General features: G+C 41.0%; 1 non-coding gene across 1 annotated transcript; it reads left to right on the top strand.

The window, feature by feature from the left end:
• Window positions 1–3,754: 3,754 nt before the first annotated feature.
• On the top strand, window positions 3,755–3,861 carry LOC141626099 (small nucleolar RNA R71). Its single transcript, XR_012535824.1, has one exon. It is a non-coding gene; the product is annotated as a small nucleolar RNA R71 (small nucleolar RNA).
• Window positions 3,862–4,712: the final 851 nt, after the last annotated feature.

The following is a 4,712-nucleotide window of genomic DNA, read 5'->3' as shown; positions in this document are numbered from 1 at the left end:
GAAAGTCTTCAAATTTCCTTCCGGAAATCACCTCCCAAAGAGGGTCGGGGTCATATTTGCCAACATTCTTAAAATAACTCGGAGAATCACTAAGACCCAAAGCTTTACCCATTTCCTCAAAGGAGATGCGCCTACTAACATTAGCTAGAAGAAACTCGATGGTATCCATGGTCTCAACTTTGTTAACTTTCAAAGAACTCAAAAATTCTAAGGTAAGGGAGGGGTATGTCAATTCTTTTGATTCAAACAATTTCTCCAATCCCATGGCTTTGAAAAAGGCTCTAGTTTGCTCAAGGACACCCAATTTTTCTAAGGTATCTTCACATATAAACTTGGTGGATTGAAATGATTTTCTAGCAAACTTGGCAAAAGTGTCCCTATGGGATTTGGAAATGAAAATTACCTCCGGATAGTTTGCAAGTTGATCAATTTCCGGAGTAGTAGATGTTGTTGCTCCCATGGGAGGTTGTTGTTGTTGTTGCACTTCCAAGTTTGGATTTGCTACCACCATAGCCAATGCTTTCTTTGCTTGAAGAGTCTTTTGCCTTAATGAAAGTGTCTTTGCCTTTGGTGCCTTTGCCTTTGTTGCCTTTGTTGCTCCCTTAGTCCTTGCCATTGATGAATTAACCAAGAAAGAGTGAAAAATCTTCAATTTCTAGTGCACCCAAATCGATTTAAAGATGAAAGGCTTTGCCTTTATGAATTCAAAAATCGACTCAAAGGTTGAAGATTTTGTGCTTGGTTTTGATTTTTGTTGAAAAAGGAGTGATTGATTTGTTGTTAAAAGGATGTTTTGATTTGATTTTGGTGAATGTTGTTGAGGAATTTTGTTTTTGTGATGGAGAGGATGAGGGTTTTGAGGGTTTTGAGTAGTGTTATGAATGAAGGAATGAAGAAATGAATGTGGGAGGGGGTTTATAAAACCCAAAAATTTTGAACTGCAGAGGCAAGACGGGCGGATTCTGCCTTTTCTGGGTTTGGAAAAACTCGCCCAAAGACGGGCGTCTTTAAGTGAAGACGCTCGGATTTGCAAACACGGGACGGGCGGATTCTGTAGAAGACGGGCGGATTTCAGTCCCGAAATTTTTCTTGTTTTCCTCAGCCAAGAAGACGGGCGTCTTCCCTTCAGGACGGGCGGATTTTTGAAGACGGGCGGATTTGGATGCAGGACGCCCGGATTCACTGACAGTAAAAAATATCAAAAGTTCAGCTCATTTCAGGACGTGCGTCTTCTACCCAATACGCCCGGATTGCTTGAAGACGGGCGGATTCTCCTGAATCCGCTCGGATTCGACCCCTTTGTACCCGAATTCAGTTCCATCCGTGTACAATGCATATCCCTTTTCATTCTTCCATTCTTCTTCATATCTTGTGTTCTTCATTGTGGGGGCACTACTAAGGCATGGATAGCCTAGGCAATTGCCATCCCCACACTAAGCTAAAGCACTACACATTAATTGAATTTATTAGTCCCTCCCTCACTTCTCTCAAACATGGTAATTATCTTGATCAAAGTATAAAAATCCAAATATAACAAAAATGCAATACAAGAATTGAAATGCAAGTTAGGGAGTTAGAAATATTTACAAATGGTGGTTTAGGGAGGACTCCACCAAACTCTCATTCTTGATGAGATGTCAAGGGGGCATGTTCAAGGTGTTGTTGATGTTGCTCAACACCTTGAAAAAGTAATCAAAGGCTTGTTCATTATCATGATAGAGGTCTTCAATAGACCTTGGCCCTTGTTATCGGTCTTGATCGATGGCATTACCAATGTAGGGATTAAAAATCCCTTCAAATTCTTCGTCCCAAAGACCACAAACTTCATTAAGTTGATCATTGAAAATCTCTTGATTTGATGGAGACAACTTTCCCATTTCCTTTTCTTGGCCAATGAGGCCATTTTCTTCATTGCTTGTCTTTGATGAGCCTTGCAAGCTCTCTTTGTCACAATTCACTTGCTCTTTGAATGGAGCATCTTCAATTTTCTTCTTCCATTGGAGTTCCGACTTCTTCCTTTCATCCTTCCGACTATAATGATCGATCATAAAACACGGTTCATGTAAACGGGGAGCTCTCATAGTCTTGTCAAGATTAAAAGTTATACTCTCATCTCCCACTTCTAGAGTGAGCTCACCATGTCTTACATCAATCACCGCACCCGCGGTGTGTAAGAAGGGTCTTCCTAGAATGATTGGAATGTTGGAGTCTTCCTCCATATAAACAATGACAAAGTCCAACGGGATGAAAAACTTCCCAATTCGCACGGGGACATCTTCCCATATCCCTAATGGTGTCTTCGTCGATCTATCGGCCATTTGGAGTGTGATATTGGTGCATTTAAGCTCTCCCATCCCCAACCTTTTACTCACCGAGTACGGCATAAAACTCACACTAGCCCCTAGATCACATAAGGCTTTGTTGATCGTGGTGTCGCCAATGGTACACGGTATTGAAAAGCTTCCCGGATCTTTTAGTTTTGGAGGTGAACTCCCTTGAAGTATTGCACTACTCACCTTAGTGAAGGAGATAGTCTCAAGTTTCCGGATTGACTTCTTCTTTGCGAGGATGTCTTTCATGTATTTCGCATAGGCCGGCACGTGATTGATTAATTCCGTGAAAGGAATTGAGACTTCCAAATTCTTCACAATTTCCATAAACTTTCCAAGTTGGTCATCAAATTTCGGCTTGGCTTGACGACTTGGAAAAGGAAGTCTAATCACAATGGGCTCCTTCTCCTTGGCCTTGTCTTCACTTTTCTTTGAAATCTCTTCTTTTGATGATTCTCCATCTTTGGAGTTTTGCACAATTTCTTCCTTATCACTAGCTTCCACAACTTCATCCTCAACTTGCTTCTTCGGTGCTTCATACCTTGTACCACTTCTCAAGTGAATGGCACTAACCGTTTCATGTCTTGGGGGATTACTTTGAGGTGGTAATTGCCCCTTTTGTCTTTGTGAGCTTGAAGATGCTAGTTGAGTTAATTGTGTTTCCAACATCTTGGTGTGAGCTAGAATGTTGTTGATGGTGGTTTCTTTTGCTTGGCTATCTTTTTGCATTTGAGTGAAAAACTCTTGTTGATTCTTTTGCATTTGGAGGACCGCTTTTTGAACATCAAAACCTTGGTTATTTTGGTGATTGTATGGATTTTTGGTTTTGGTAACCTTGGTTTTGGTTGAAAAAGGGTCTTTGATTTTCGATTCTCATGGGAGGTGGGGTGTATGTTGTTTGAGGGTTTTGAACATTTTGGCTTTTGTATGAGAGATTTGGATGAAACTTGGTGTTTTCATTGTAATAGTTGGAATAAGGGGTACCACTCTTGTATGCTTGGAAAGCATTCACTTGTTCATTTGTTCCCCTACATTCACTTTGGTCATGTCCCAAAGTTCCACAATTCTCACATATCCCACTTGGGATTGATGAGGATGCCGTCATGGCATTAACATGATGCTTTGGTGATTTTGAGGTTTCTTCAAGTCTAGCCATAGCTTGTTCAAACTTCAAATTGATTGTGTCAATGTGAGCACTAAGTTGGGCACCCAATTGAGTAACGGAGTCCACTTCATGCCTTCCTCCTCTAGTAGCCTTGCGAGGTCTACTATATTGTGAGTTATGGACCGCCATTTCCTCAATCTTGTTCCATGTTTGATTGTCATCAACTTCGGTGAACATTCCCTTTGATCCCATGTTGAGAATGTTCCTTGAATCTTCATATAAACCGTTCCAAAATTGTTGTACCAAGAACCACTCGCTAAGTCCATGGTGAGGACATGAGCGACAAATTCCCTTAAACCGCTCCCAAGCTTCATACAAAGATTCTTCATCCCTTTGCTTAAAACCCGTAATTTGAGCTCTTAGCATGTTAGTCTTTTCTGGTGGGTAGAACTTTTTGTAGAAAGCTAGAGCCAACTTCTTCCAAGAATCTATTCCGAGAGTGGCCTTATCAAGGCCCTTCAACCATTGTTTCGCGGTGCCGATTAGAGAAAAAGGAAATAAGACCTATCGAATTTGGTCTTGAGTCACACCGGTTTGAGAAATCGCATCACAATAGTCACAAAAGGTTTCCATATGAGAATGAGGGTCTTCACTAGGCATCCCCCCAAATTGGCTCCTTTCGACTAATTGGATAAAGGCGGATTTGGCAATATAATTTCCGGTCAAATGTTGTGGTGTGGGAGTACCATTGGGTAGGTTCTCCTCGGTGGGTACAGAATGTGATGAAAATTTAGGCATTGTAGGTTGATTTTGTGGGGTATCTTGTGTTGGGTTCTCCTCACCTTCTCTTGCAAAAGGGTTGATGAACTCAATAGTTAGTAGAACAACCTCACTAATACCTCTAAAATTCCTCCTAGCAAATCTCCTATTGTTTGTCAAGGTCCTTTCAATTTCACGGTCAAAAGGTAACAAATCACTTTGTGACCTTCTAGACATGCAAAATATCAAACAACTCGAAAACAATTAGAACAAACCTTGAGGAGTTTTACTTCCCTAAGGCAAAGAAAGACACAACTAATAACAATATAAGAAAATCTAAATCAAGTTAACACCGTCCCTGCAACGCGCGCATTTTTGATCGGTCCGTTTCGTGTTCACAATTTAATAGATGTTGTCGTTGGGTCACGTCCGAATCAAAACACAATTTATAGCTTCACAAACAACTCTACAATTAATAAAGAGGCAAGTAAAGGTCGGATCCCAAGGGACGGGAATTG

This window comes from Silene latifolia, chromosome X (assembly GCF_048544455.1).
Source record: "Silene latifolia isolate original U9 population chromosome X, ASM4854445v1, whole genome shotgun sequence".
Lineage (NCBI taxonomy): Eukaryota > Viridiplantae > Streptophyta > Magnoliopsida > Caryophyllales > Caryophyllaceae > Silene > Silene latifolia.
The sequence above is the reverse complement of the archived record's forward strand: the minus strand, read 5'-3'. Positions and strand labels throughout refer to the sequence as shown.